General features: G+C 43.9%; 1 protein-coding gene and 1 long non-coding RNA gene across 8 annotated transcripts in view; one reads left to right on the top strand and one right to left on the bottom strand.

Annotated features, from left to right (window-relative positions):
- The window catches only part of LOC108351236 (uncharacterized), a 29,230-nt gene that overhangs the window by 3,338 nt on the left and 11,495 nt on the right, over nt 1-14,397 (bottom strand). Inside the window, exons 1-2 of one of the 2 annotated variants that reach the window (XR_005486321.2) lie at nt 11,792-12,583; nt 11,257-11,397 (exon numbers count right to left, since the gene is read on the bottom strand). This is a non-coding gene — a long non-coding RNA (uncharacterized LOC108351236). Of the gene's footprint in view, nt 1-11,256; nt 11,398-11,791; nt 12,584-14,397 lie in introns of those variants that run through there. The other variant, XR_001838419.3, reaches the window with a different exon arrangement.
- Nucleotides 6,540-14,397, top strand: part of Baz1a (bromodomain adjacent to zinc finger domain, 1A) — a 122,801-nt gene continuing 114,943 nt past the window's right edge. For 3 of the 6 annotated variants that reach the window (XM_063261907.1, XM_063261905.1, XM_039112222.2), the window contains exon 1: nt 6,566-6,666. The gene's annotated coding sequence lies outside the window, so the exon portion shown is untranslated. Of the gene's footprint in view, nt 6,667-14,397 lie in introns of all 6 variants that reach the window. The other 3 variants (XM_063261906.1, XM_039112223.2, XM_063261908.1) reach the window with 2 other exon arrangements.

The following is a 14,397-nucleotide window of genomic DNA, read 5'->3' as shown; positions in this document are numbered from 1 at the left end:
GTCTGAACTTAAAAGATTTGGCCTCTCAGTACCCTTACCCACTGAGCCTTCCTGATGCCCCCATAAATATCTTTAATAACACAGTCATATACATAAGCCTGACACAGGATGGAAATGGGAAATTCAAAGAATTTTAATTATAGGATATGGCTTTGTTTCACTCAGACATTAGTGGAAAGTAGATGACTCCTGAAGTTCAACCTTGTTTCACTGAAGGAATGAGAAACTTACCAGTCTACCTCTCAAGTTCTGGATTGTCCTGGAGTTTTCCAGAGCAGATTTGGAGAGGCCTAGGAGACTCAACTCAAAGGAGTGAAGGTAACCAAAGAACAGAGCCACTGTAGATTTTCCTGAGTATTCTGATCAGTCATAGAACATGTGTTTTACTCTGGGCTTCCTGCCTCTACCTACACACGTATGGATCCACAGGCTTAGAGGACAAATCAGGGTGTAAACTTGTAAGGACAAGATGTATAAAACAGGCGCAAAGGTGCTGCTGGCTGTGGGTTTTTATTTTCTAAAACAGAATTATGAGAGTAAGGCGTATGGCTTAGGTGGTTGGAGGTAGAAAGTAAAGGTGGCTGTTTGGAAGCACATGCATGTTTTCAGGTAGAAACTGTATAGAAAACACACCCATGCTGTGCACCCCTTCCGGTGCCTTGAGCTCGTCCTAAGACAAAGGGTTTACATAGTCTGCTTTATGACTCTGTCTCCTGTTTTTCTATCTGATTCAATAACCAGATGGGGGGTCTCTATTTCTCATCTTTAGCTAACACTCCTTTCACGGTGGTCATTTCCTTTCTTCTTTCTTCTCTCTCTCTCTCTCTCTCTCTCTCTCTCTCTGTGTGTGTGTGTGTGATGATGATGATGATGATGATGATGATGATGATGATGATGATGATGATGATGATACAAGGCCTGACTATGTAGTTCTGGCTGTAACACACAGAGATCTGCCTACCTCTCCCTCCCAAGTTATCCAAGTCCTGCATCAGCACCTCTGGCCTCTCTCCCTCTCCTACCCTTCTTTCTCTTCAAAAACCTTATGTTTATTCTTTATTTATGAGCATTTTGCCTGCACGTGTATACCTGCACCATGTGTGCACCTCATGTCTTCAGAGGCCAGAGAAAGGAGCTGGTTTCCCTGGAACTCTAGTTAGGAATGATTTGGAGTGACCACAGGAACCAGGACGTCTTTAAGAACACGAAGTGCTATTAACCGCTGAGCCATCCCTCCAGCCCTACAGCAGGTCTTTAGAGTGTACCTAACTCCTTGGCTCTAACGTCTCTCCTCACTTACCTAGAATTTCTCCTCCCTACTGAGTCCATCTGCTCCTTGGTCTCATCCTGCTCTGGCTTGCTGAGTACTGCAGGGGCAAGGAGTGTGGCTGTTGGGATTTGTTACACTGAAAATTCTTGCCCACCAATTTTCTGGGGCAGGTCCCTGGCGCACTACTGCATCTTACCGTGTTTCCTGACTTCCAGTCTCCTCTCGTTTTTCTACAGTAGCCCCTCAGACACTTTCTATTTCACTTCCTCAGATTCAAGTACTTAGGTAGATGGAAGGGCAGAACCTTAGGATGGTTCAGCTTGAGAATTGTTTCATGTCTCAAGGTGCAAATGCAACCGGTATCTAGTAACAACTGTACTTTGGATCTGAATTCCAGTCTCCTGGGGCTAGCTGTGTGCAGTTTAAGACTGGGCAGTTGTCACATCTCCCAGTGAACCACAAAATTACAGGGGAAAACAACAGACACTTGGCAGGCTGAAATGTTACTGAGGGGCTTTTTGGGGGGGGATATGATAATCAATTACATGAGACATTCAACACTTTATTATAAAACAGGCTTTGAGACAGATAAGTTTGGCCAACTATAAGTAAATAAAGTTGTTCTGAATATGTTCAAAGTAGGCTAAGCTAAAAGCAATGTGGTCCAGTAGATTATGTGTATTATGTGTTTAGACAGAGACAATTATTTTCAACTAATGATAAGAGTGTGGGGTGAAGCCCATGATAATTTGAAAAGCATCTGTGTATGGTTCTACTTGATGAGGTAGTGTTTTTCCTCTATCTGATGGCTACCTGTGTTCTAAAGCCCTTTCTACCTCTCCGGCTTTCTTTGTTTTTGTTTTCTCAGGACAGGGTTTCTCTGTGTAACCCTGGCTGGCCTTGAACTCAGACACCTTCCTGCCTGTCTCCCAAGTACTGAGATTAGAGTCCTGTTCCATCACCACCTGGCTCTCTTGCTTTCTTATTTTTTTCTGCTATCTTTCTTCTAATATATTTAATTATTTCTATTATTTAAGGATTATCTTATTTTTTAATTTTAAAATTATTCTATTTTATGTGTGTGGGTGTTTTTGTCTTCATGCCTGATGCCCCATGGGCCAAAGACAGAATCAGATCCTCTGGAACTGGAGTTGTAGACAGTTGTAAGCTACCATATGGGCGGGTTCTGCAAATTGAACCTAGTTTCTTTAGGACACATGCAGGTTTTCAACTTGTGGGTCTCAACCCCGCTAGAAAACCTTTATTTCCAAAAATGTTTACATTGTGATTCATAACAGTAAAAAAATTAGTTATGAAATAACAGTGAAAATAATTTCATGGTTGTGGTCATCAGAATATGAGGAACTATATTAAGTGGTCACAGCATTAGGAAGGCCAAGAACTACTGCTCTATGAGAACAGCTGGTGCTCTTAACCAGTCCAACCTCCAAAATCAGATTATTTGATAGGCTTTAAATCAAAGCAAAGCAAAACAGGAGCTCTCTGTGTGTGGTCCTGGCTAGCCTAGAACTCTATGTAGAACATGCCGGCCTCTAACTCACAGACATCAGTCTGCTTCTGCCTACAAAGTCCAGTGATTACAGGCATGTATCACCATGCCCTGCTTAATAGACTTTGTTTCCTCTAAGGAATACTTGTTAAGAGATTGTTTTATGTGTATAAGTATTCTGCCTGCCTGAATGTCCATGGACCTGGTGTCCTTGGAGGCCAGAAGGCATTGGATCCTGTGGAACCGGAGGTACAAATGGTTGTGAACTGCTATGTGGGTGCTGGAAACTGAACCCAGGGCCTCTGCTGGGGTAACAAATGCTCTTCACTACTGAACCATCTCTTCAGCCCCCTTAGGAATACATTTTTTTCTTATTTCAGCCTGCGAAAATATTTTTAAATCTTAATTCCAAGATAGAATTGTTCATTGTCTTTTTTTTTTTTTTTTGTATAATCATCAGAACCAATATGTGGAGATCTTGATCCATATAAACCCATACACTATGTGAGTGCCTGGCGCCGACAGAGGCCAGAAGAGAGCATTGGATTCTCTGAAACTGAAGTAACAAATGGTTGTAAATGTCATGTCGATATGTAATGTGTAAGTGATCATGTCAATGTTAGCAACTGAACCTGGGTCTACTGGAAGTGCAGCCAGTGCTTTTACCATTTTAGCCATCTCTTTAAGCCCAGCATTAAATTTTTAATAGATACAGACCGGAGTGCACTACGAGTATTCTTCCTACGGCCCATGTCTCATGTGTGACCTGTATACCAACCCCACTCATATTACTTGGGAGATTATTATGAACTGCTAATCTTTGTTCCCAGTGCAGACTTTGTAAGTCAAAACCTGCATTTAACAAGCCCCACCCCCAATTTACTGTACACATGCTAAAGTTGGGGAGCAGTACACAGCGGAACTTTCCTCTAGGGAGGTAATTCCTGACTTTCACTGCACATTAAATTCACCTGGGGGAGCTTTTGAAAGCTCCTGAGGACTGGACTACTCCCTCAGAGACTGACTTAATTAGCTGGAGGTTGGGGCTGTTGGCACTGGTATTTGTAAAACCCCCTAATTGCATCAGGGTAGGGAGGGAGAGCTCTACAATTATAGGCTGCCATTGTTAGGGTTCTAGCTATTTCAAAAGCAGAAAGGATGTGTTAGTCTTCTAATAGGGTCTCCCTAGAAAACAATGGTGATCTAAGAGCATTGAGCATGACACTGTGACCCCAGGACTTAGTGGTACCTACAACTGCCTTGGTAAGAAGCCTCACCATTTCTTTAGTGTCCCTGATGAACAAATTTTACTTACTGATAATTCCCTTCCTTTTCATCTTTCTCTCTGACACCTATCGAAAATGTTCCTGAATGTCTGGTCTCTGTCTTAAATATTCTTGCCGTGGGGGCTGAAGAGATGGCCTGGTATTTAAGAACACTGGTTGGTTTTGCAGAGGACGGGAACTCAGTTTCTAGGGCGGCTCCCAACCTCCTGCAACTTCAGTTCCAGATGATCTAATGCTCTCTTCTTGCCTCTGCTGCCTCTTGTCTGATTGCATGATACACACACATACACTCAGCCACATACACATAAAATAATAGTCCTTAAAAATGTTGGGGCTGGGGATTTAGCTCAGTGGTAGAGCGCTTACCTAGGAAGCGCAAGGCCCTGGGTTCGGTCCCCAGCTCCGAAAAAAAGAACCAAAAAAAAAAAAAAAAAATGCTTGCCATGAGCCTGATGTAAGCTGATTTCTCTCTACTAGTTCCAGGTTTGGTCTGAAAGAGCTTAATTTCTTGTATAGTTAGAACTGCACTCCCATACATAACTTCCACTGTAGACATTGGTTCTGTCCGCTTACGGTTCAAGCACAGTGACACATGAAGGCAGGTTTCAGGTGATAACCTTATCACAGAGAGTGTGGGGGTATGACTAGGACATAGCTTAGTGACAGCGCTGATCTAGCATGCTCAAAGCCCTGGGTTTCATGTCCAACACTGAATAGATAAGTAAATGAAAGGAATCCATTTTGAGTGGTGCTCTGAGAACCCGTGCTGTTTCCTAATGATCATGCTTTTCCATAAATGCCCATAAGCAAATGTCTTTTATTTTGTATTTTATGGGTAGGGAGTTTTGCCCGTATGCATATAACCACCACACCTAGTTCAGAGATCTCTGATGTTAAGATAGATATTTGATATGTTGAGTATTACATATGTTTCAGTTTGAGGGGCTCACAAAATGCCAAAAGCAGACTTGAACTCAACATATATTTATCAATCACAATGCTTTAAAAGCTGCCCTTTTTACCCAGACATGATGGTGAATACCTTTAAGTCCAGCACTGGGGAAGTAGAGGCAAGTGGATCTCTGTAAATTTGGAGCTAGCTTGATCCACATATCAAGTTCCAGACCAGCCAGGGCTATATAATGAAATCATAAACTCACTCTGGGGCAGTTATCAAGCCCATGCCCAGATCGGCAACAGGCAGAAAGAATGAGCAGTACAAGTCATTGCACACTTTGGAGTCTAGGTGCTAGAGGGAGGATTCAAAGGCAAGCTTCACCGACGTCAAGACACACCATGCAAAATGCTCCTTTTTCTCTCAATATTTTATGGTACTGTTCTTTGAGGTAAAGCTAGCTTTCTTCCTTTTAAGTCAGCAGACTACTGCAGATTCTGACTTGAAAGCTTAGAAACCACTAACTAAAGCCAGGTGTGGTGGTGGTATGCGCCTTTAATCCTAGTACTTGGGAGGCAGAGGCTGGTGGATCTCTTAAGTTTCAGGTCAGGCTGGTCTACAGAGTGAATTCCACGACAGTCAGGGCTACACAGAGAAACCTTGTGTACAAAACAACAAAACAAACAAACATTTTTTAGAGAAAAAAGAGAAAAAAAACAAAAAGAAACCACTAAGTTGTTTTTATGTTTGTCTAAATATGTGGTGATGGTTTTCCAAATCCTAGTGTAGTGGCTTACACTACAGTCCTAGCATTTGACAAGCTGAGGCAAGAGGATTGCCGAGTTTTGAGACCAGATTGAGCTGCCTGGTAAGTCTAAGTCAGCCTGGTGTACACACACGCAGGTGAATGTGTGAGATATTTATTCAGAAAAACAAAAAGTAAACCAGGCATGATAGTGGCGGAGGCTTTCCCCTGGGACTGGGGAAAACAGAAGTAGGCAGATCTCTATGAGTTCAAGGCCAGCCTGGTCTACATAGTGAGCGCCAGGACAGCCGGGGCAACATAGAGAGACTCTATCTCAAAAAGCAAAACAAAAAAGTAAAAACAGATAAGCAAATAAAACCCGTTGCTTTTCTTTAGCAAGAGGTCAGTAAAAACAGCAGGGACATGGAGCTTTGCTGATCCCTCTGCTCTGCTGAGGTGCTGCCAGCCCTGTGCTCTGCTGAGGTGCTGGTGGGCTCCGGGGTGTCCCCAAGGTTGGCTGGCTGACACCTGACTTCCAGGCTCAGCATCCTGCTTGCATCTGACACAGAGAGAAATATGAACGTGCACAATCCCGGAGAGCTCAGTCTTACACATTTTCCTGTTTGGAACACAACACCCATGGGAGTCTGTTCATCAGAACGGTGAACCAAGAATGACAGGAAAAACAGTTGCTTTCTTCTGATAATTTACTTCAGTGTTCAGCCGTTGTCAGGTTTGGAAGAGGTGAGCACACAGACCTCTGCTTCGCTGTACATGGCAGTGAGGGGGGCCTCACCACAGCACTGTGAGCTTGGCTACCTCGATTAATCTTAATAGAATGTTGGGCTCACACTGCTTTAGGTTACTGGTTTTTAACTGCTGGGAGGAGGAGACCAGTAAATAGAACACCTTCCCAGCCATTTGACAGTCAGCCTGCAGCTTTCCAACGCCAAAGCAAAGGTAACTACTGAAGTATTTCTTGGCGGTTTTGGACTTTAGTTATCAGAAATTGCACATAGCATGGTACGATCTACCACATCTGAATAGTTAACTGCTCACAAGGCTCTCTCCCCTGACTGGGAGGAAAGGCAGTGACAGAGAAAGAAGGCAAGGGTGAAGAGAGAACTCAATTTCAACAGAGCAGCTAGGAAGGCAGATGGGCTTCTGCCCCGTGTCAGGAGAGTTGTTTTAGAAGCAGGTTAGAGGGGAGATAGGTGATCTCAGACAAGTGGCGCCTTCTTACTGGCGGAGCCTTGTGGCCAAATGTGCACCTGATCCTTACCACCTGGCTCTCATGAGGTGCCAAGATCAAAGATAATTATTCCCTCAGGTTAGCTGTCTTAGTCAGGATTACCGTTGCTGTGACGAAACACCATGACCAAAGCAAGTTGGGGAGGAAAGGGTTTGTTTGGGTTAGGCTTCCACCTCATAGTTCATCACTGAAGGAAGTCAGGACAGAAACTCAACCAGGGCAGGAACCTGGAGACAGGAGCTGATGCAAAGGCCATGGAGGGCTGCTGCTTACTGGCTCGCTCCCTGTGGCTTCTTGCTCAGCCTTTTTTCTTCTAGAACTGAAGGCCACCAGCTCAGTCTCCCTGCACCACCCACAAAGGGTTGGGCCCTTCCCTGTCAATCACCTTTTAAGAAAATGCCCTACAGTCAGATAGATCTTATGGAGGCATTTCCTCAATTGAAGTTCCCTCCTTTCCGATAACTCCAGCTTCTGTCGAGTTGAAATGAAACCTGCTTGGCACACTGTCTTCATATCCCATTCATAGCATCAGAGTTGTTGTGCAGACAGGGATGGCCTTGCACTCCTGGTCCTCCTGTCTCCACATCCTGAATGCTGGGGTCACAGTCCTGGGCCACAAAGCCAGTGGAGGGATGAGCCCAGGACTTGGTGTGTGCTAGACAGCACTCCCCAACTGAGCCACAACCCCAGTCTCCAACCCGTGTGTGACATTGAGAATCTTGCAATTCCTGTTACTCAATCAACAGGTTAGCAGGGGCTGTCCAAGCAGCCCGGGGCCTTCCAGCTGGTCCTCAAACTCCAGATAGTGTGCTTTACCTGGTAATTGTGAAAGACTTGGGAAACAGGGTCACCCCCATGTCAAGCAGGAACATAATACTGTACTACTGTGACTGAGTAATATATAGCTTCCATACTGCTTAGAATCAACTGCATGTGTGGGATATGTCCGGTTCCTTGAAATGTTCTGAAGTGGGTGAATCCTTTCTCTGACACACCTTTCTGCATTCTCCATTTTCAGCCACTTACCTTCTTTTCTCATCTTCCAAACTGCCTATTGCTCTGTAACGGACTCCATTAGCCTGGCAATTGCCCTTTTGTTCTCTCTCGCTACTGCACACCACTGTTTTATTTCTTATGAGACTTATATAAATTGGTGACTGATAAACTAATGTAAACTAACATACTAATGACTGACCTAGGGAATTAGAAGTTTAGGGGTGGGGGGTCCCTTCCCTGTGGCTTCCCAGTTCCACCTGAGCGGCAGCCTAATTAGTGTACCTCCAAGAGTACTGCTGTTCAAGTTAATTGACAAGAACTCTACATTAGAAAAGATGTGGTTTCGATGTTTAATAGTTCTTTGTTAAGGAAGGTCTCCTTTGGATTTGACTGTCTACCATATGCAGGGGGGATAAAAACCTTAGCAAGTACTCTCCACTGAGCAGGATGTCCAACCCGCCTGATTAGACTGCTAAACTCTAGTACTCAATTTTGATTTCTCTTTGAAGTTTTACATCTGTTTATTTATGGTGGGGGTCTTATGTGTTGGAGGACAACTTTTGAGAGCTGGTTCTTCCCTCCCATGTAGAGATCCTGGGGATGGAACCCAGGTCATCAAACTAGGCAACAGATTCATCCCTTCACATGCCAAGCCATCTCACCCACCCACTCTGCAGCTTCATAACTGAAGTGTATAATTCATAACTATGTACTTATTCTTTTTTTTCTTTTTTTTTTTTTCAGAGCTGGGGACCGAACCCAGGGCCTTGCGTTTGCTAGGCAAGCACTCTACCACTGAGCTAAATCCCCAACCCAACTATGTACTTATAATTGAAGTATAAGACTTTGGCATAGCTTTGAAAGCATATATATATTTTTATTCTGTGGGTATTTTAAAGGATATTTAGCTGCTGTTATTTACAGAGTTTAGTTAGAATGATGTATTTCCTTCAATTAAATAAGAATTTTATTTTCTTTTTGGGTGGTGGTGGTGGTGGTGGTGATGGTGGTGGTGGTGTGAGTGTGTGTGTGTGTGTGTGTGTGTGTGTGTGTGTGTGTGTGTGTTTCTGAAGGCACACACACTCCTGAGCACTACAGGCTGATGTCAGACATTTTCCTCAGTCACAGGTCTTACTGAATCTAGAACTCATTAATTAGCTAGGGTCAATCAGTCATTCGGAGACACCTGGCTCACCAAGCCTGGCTTTTTACAAGGCAACTAAGACTCTTAATTCCGTTCTTCATGTTTGCAGAGCAAGCACTTTGCCCACCGAGTCATCTTCCCAGACCAAGACAGTTTGAATATGGATCAATTCTATGTATTAGTTGATAAATATTTTTGAATGTTTAAACCGCTGCTCAAGCCGGCAACCTGAGCTACTCTGGAGCTGAGTCAGAAGTCTGGGGTCGGGGCTGGGGATTTAGCTCAGTGGTAGAGCGCTTACCTAGGAAGCGCAAGGCCCTGGGTTCGGTTCCCAGCTCCAAAAAAAAGAAAAAAAAAAAAGAAGTCTGGGGTCTGGGCTACAGAGTGAATTCAAGTTCAGCCTGGGCAACTTTGTGGGACCCTGTCTTAAAACAAAAATCAAAATGAAGGTTGGAGATGTAGTTCAGTGGGAGAGCATTTGCCTGGCATGGGTGAGGTCCTAGGTTCAGTCCCCAGTCAGCAAAAAGAAATATATGGTGAATCAAAACACATTTAGCCAGGTGAGGTGGTGCACAGCTGTAATCCCAACATTGGGGGACTAAGGCAGAAGTGACAGTTCAAGGCCAACCTTTGCTTACTTAGGCAATGAGAGCTGGTCTAACTATAACAAATATTTATGATGGCTCAGGGATTAAGGGCACTTGTCCTGGCAGAGAACCTGGTTTCGGTGCCCAGCACTCACAAGGTGGCTCAGAAATTCCAGCACCCTTTCCTGGCCTCCCTGGGCACCACACCTACAAGTGGTCCACAGACAAACGGCAGACAAAACACCCATACACATACGATAAATAAATCTAAAATGCATAAGTATATAAATCAATGCATAAATGTAACTATATATTTAAAGGTACAGATAATTGCACTCCCTTTTCACTGTCACATCAAATTATATAGCTTTAATTGGACCCATAATCTCAGAATTTAACAAATCAAATATAACCATCAGAAGTAACTTAGTAAACTCTATTCTTTTTCATCCACTTAAAATTTCTTTCTGGGGCTGGAGAGATGGCTCAGTGGTTAAGAGCACTGACTGCTCTTCCAGAGGTCCTGAGTTCAATTCCCAGCAACCACATGGTGGCTCACAACCATCTGTAATGGAATCTGATGCCCTCTTCTGGTGTGTCTGAGGACAGCAACAGTGTGCCCACATACATGAAGTAAATCTTAAAAAAAAAATTCCTGTCTGTAAATTCTTTACACATTATTTATGCTATATACGTCCATTCGAATAATCTGTTAGGTCTCTTTACTAGGTTTAGCATTTGTCTGATATTTGAGCATGATAATCTTATTGTTAAGTCGTTGTAGTTTTGTTTTCAAGAGAGGGTCTCACGTGTGCTTCTGGCTGGCAAGGAACAAACAGGGAGCCTGCCTCTGCCTCCTAGATGCTGGGATTAAAGGCGTGCATTACTAGACTGGCGATCTTATTTTCTAAGCCAGAAAAGAAAACCCACAAACAACCCAGGACTCCTACTCTGACAAATGTCTCTATCGTCCTATTGATTGATAGAAATCAGGAAAATCCAGGAAAACGGAAGGCCCAGTGTTAGCACTGTGTGAACACAAACAGTGAAATCCTAGAGAAGGACCAAGTGATTTACTGATTACTACTGTGTTGAGCTCCTTACAGCACACCCTGCAGAGGAGTGCTAGCATTTTCACACATAGATGCAGAAGCCCAGGATTCAGGTAGGCATGAAGTAGGTGGTAGCTCCTGGAAGCTAAAATGGCCGCCGTGTGCCAAAACTAGCCCAATGCCAAAGCCTGTTTTAACACGTCACCTCCAAAAATGTCTATTGCCTTTTGAATCTTGCAGTGTGCACTTATCTGTGGTTAAGATAGTCTGTTTTTGGTGGGGAGGCGGGGTTCAGCAGTTAAGAGCACTGTTGCTCTACCAGTGACCTGGGTTCGGCAGCTCACAGTCAACCATCCACGACTCCAGTTTCCCTCTCTTGACCCCCAGGGACAGCAGGCAAGCATCTGGTACCCAGACATACCTGTAGGAAAAACCCTCACACACTTAAAATAAATCTAAAATATAGAAAATAACATAGAGGGTGCCCTAGAGACGTGCTTCTATCAGCAAAGTACTTACTGTGCATGCATGAGGACCCACATTAAAATGTGGCTGTGGTGGTACTCCTGTAGTCTTAACTGGGGACACAGGCAGGTGAATGCCACGAGCTCACTGGACAGCTGTTTGGTAGAATCTGAGTTCTGGGTTCAGTGAGAAATCCTGTCTCAAAAAAATATAAAGTGGAGAGAGACTGAGGAAGACACCCAACACTGACCTCTGACTTCTACATGGATAGGAACACATGAGCCTGTATGAACATGAACCATACATATAACTAATAGTTTGGAGAGAGGGGAGAGAGCCAGGCAGACCTGAGTTTACCACTTTGGCATTGTATGACGAAGGTCAGGTCAATTTGGCTTCTGGAACCCCCACTGACAGATCCTCCAAAAAGAACATACCTCCTTGTACTTTCCCAAACGGTCCACCAGCTGGGAACTGAACATTAAAATACATGAGCCTAAAGGCCATTCTTATTCAAATGGCCTCATCATACACGCCTCATGACCTGAATCTGATCCAAGATTCGTCTAAAAGGCCAAATGGTACAGACCTGTAATCCAGGTACTCCTGCAGTGAGACGGGAGACAGAGTCGGGAGACACTGGGGAAGCTAGGTTAGAATAAGCAGCACAGCCAGGCGCCTGGGAAAGAACATCCAAGAGTTCTCAAGTGCCCTCTGACCTCCATATGCCTATGCACGCACATACCACACACACACACACACACACACACACACACACACACACACACACACACACACTTCTGATATGGCCTGACCTTACTTTTAAAAACAAAACCAGGGGGCTGGGGATTTAGCTCAGTGGTAGAGCGCTTGCCTAGCAAGCTCAAGGCCCTGGGTTCGGGCCCCAGCTCTGGAAAAAAAATAAAATAAAAAAATAAAAACAAAACCAGTCTTGTCCTGAGGAGGGCTAGTGGAAAGAAGAACAAGTACACGAAGACGTATTCCAAGCTTGGAATAGCATGTGACAGCAGCCATAGTAGAAAAATTAGACTAGGTTCAGAGATAGTTGACAAAGGAAATAAACAACGGGGACTTTTTATTAAGAATGTGTGGATTTATGTAACCTATTTTATGTTTGAGAGTAAGTCTCCCGTAGCCCAAGCTTTCCTCAAACCTGCTAGGGACCCAAGGATGTGACCTTGAACTTCTGCCCCTCCTACTGCTACCTTCTCTGACTATGGAATTACAGCTTTGTGCCATCACACTCTGGTTTATGAGGTGCTAAGAACGGAACTCAAGGCCTCTTATAAACTGAGTTAGATCCCCTGGATTCTCTCTCTCTCTCTCTCTCTCTCCCTCTCTCTCTCTCTCTCTCTCCTCCTCTCTCCCTCCCTCCCTCCCCATTCTCTCCCTCCCCTCTCTCCGTGTGTGTCTGAGACAGGCTCTAATTCTCTTGCCTCTACCTTCCAGAAGTTAGGATTAAGATGTGCAGCAAGCCTAGACAGGAGCTGTGTGGATTTGCTTAGATTTCTGGTTTGAGGTAGGATTTGGTGCTGCTACCCAAACTGGCCACTCCATCTCCTGCCTCAGCTTCCCAAATACTGGGCTTTCAGGTACATACCAGCATATCACTCAAAAATGTGGTTTCACTGTAAAATAATAGTCATGAGTTAGAGGTAAAATACTTTGGGAACCAATTAACAATCTCACAATAGTATAACATAACAAAAAAAAAAAACTTCATAAAATGTAGTTAAGTTCAATTAGCAAACAGTACATTTTGCTAGAAATAATTAATTGTAATTGATAAAATCTGATTTCTGGGCCTAGAGAGATTGCTTAATTGTTAAGAACAATGGCTGTTCTTCCAGAGGACCTGGGTTCAATTCTCAGCACCCACATGATGGGCTCATAACTGTACCTCAAGTTCCAGGGCACCGCACACCTTCCTCTGGCCTCCATGGGCATCAGGTACTTGTGTGCATCATGTGCTACACAGACATACATGCAACAAAGCACACACACACAAATAGTCATAGAGATATTTTTGAAACATCTGATTTCTGATTTTGCTGTGAGCCATCTTCTCAGAACATTCAAAATGGCATTTCAACATATTTTAAATCCATGCCTGTAGATCATGGCTTCCTTGCTGATGACTCGTTACTCTTCCTGTCTTTCACCCCAGCTTGGTAAAATCCCTTATAGGTATTCAAGTTCATGCTACCTCTGACTAATAGTTCACAGGTAATTAAATTCTGTGATCCACCCACTTGACACATGAATTAGTTTCCTGTTAATAAACCCTCTTACGCATTTAAAACAAAATAAGAAAATTTAAATAACAATAAAGCCACAAGCCAAGGAGTTTAAAATAACCATAACAACTTCTAAATTAAAATAGAATTCCTTTGAAATCTCTGAAACAGTGCTGGAGAGATGGCTCTGAGGCTAGGAATGCTTGCTGCTCTTACAGAGGATCCGAGTTTAATGCCCAACACCCATACCAGGTGCCTCATAAACCACCTGCAACCCCAGCTCCAGACACCCATCACCCTCCTCTCAGGGTGCCTGCGACACACTCCTGAGTACACATTAAAAATATGTGAAACTTTGCTTGTGAGCATGCTCAGAGTAGACCTAGAATATTAAAGATTCACTCCTCAAACAATATCTGTGGGGCCAGTGAGACTGTGCTCACTGCCAAACCAGACAAGCTGTGTTTGATCCCTGGGAGGATGGAAGGAGAGAACTCCTACAGGGTTTCCTCTGACCTCCACCAGGGGTGCACTGTGGCCCTTGCCTCTCTCACAGTAAGTTAATTAGAGGGTAATCAATTTATACACACACACACACAGACAGACAGACAGACAGACAGACACACACACACACACACACACACACACACACACACACACACAGAGGCTTGTTTCTTGCCTACATTAGTTGTCTAGAAAGAGAAACCATTGAGGAAGTATAACGACAGTGTGAAGTGACAAGTCCTGCAAGAGGCATCTACGAAACACCGCCCTCTGGGACATGAAGACAATGATGTACACAGACAAAGAGCTGACTAGAAGTAATTCTAATCACTCCAAAGAGTGTGTTAGGAATGCGGATCTTCCTAAAGCACAAGATAACATTTCTGAGTTATTGAGTCCCACGAAATCTACAGGAAAAACAAGCTGGTTCTCA

The sequence above is a fragment of the Rattus norvegicus genome, chromosome 6 (assembly GCF_036323735.1).
Source record: "Rattus norvegicus strain BN/NHsdMcwi chromosome 6, GRCr8, whole genome shotgun sequence".
In the NCBI taxonomy this organism is placed as follows: Eukaryota; Metazoa; Chordata; class Mammalia; order Rodentia; family Muridae; genus Rattus; species Rattus norvegicus.
Note: the sequence above shows the minus strand (reverse complement) of the source record. Positions and strands in the feature narration are given on the sequence as shown.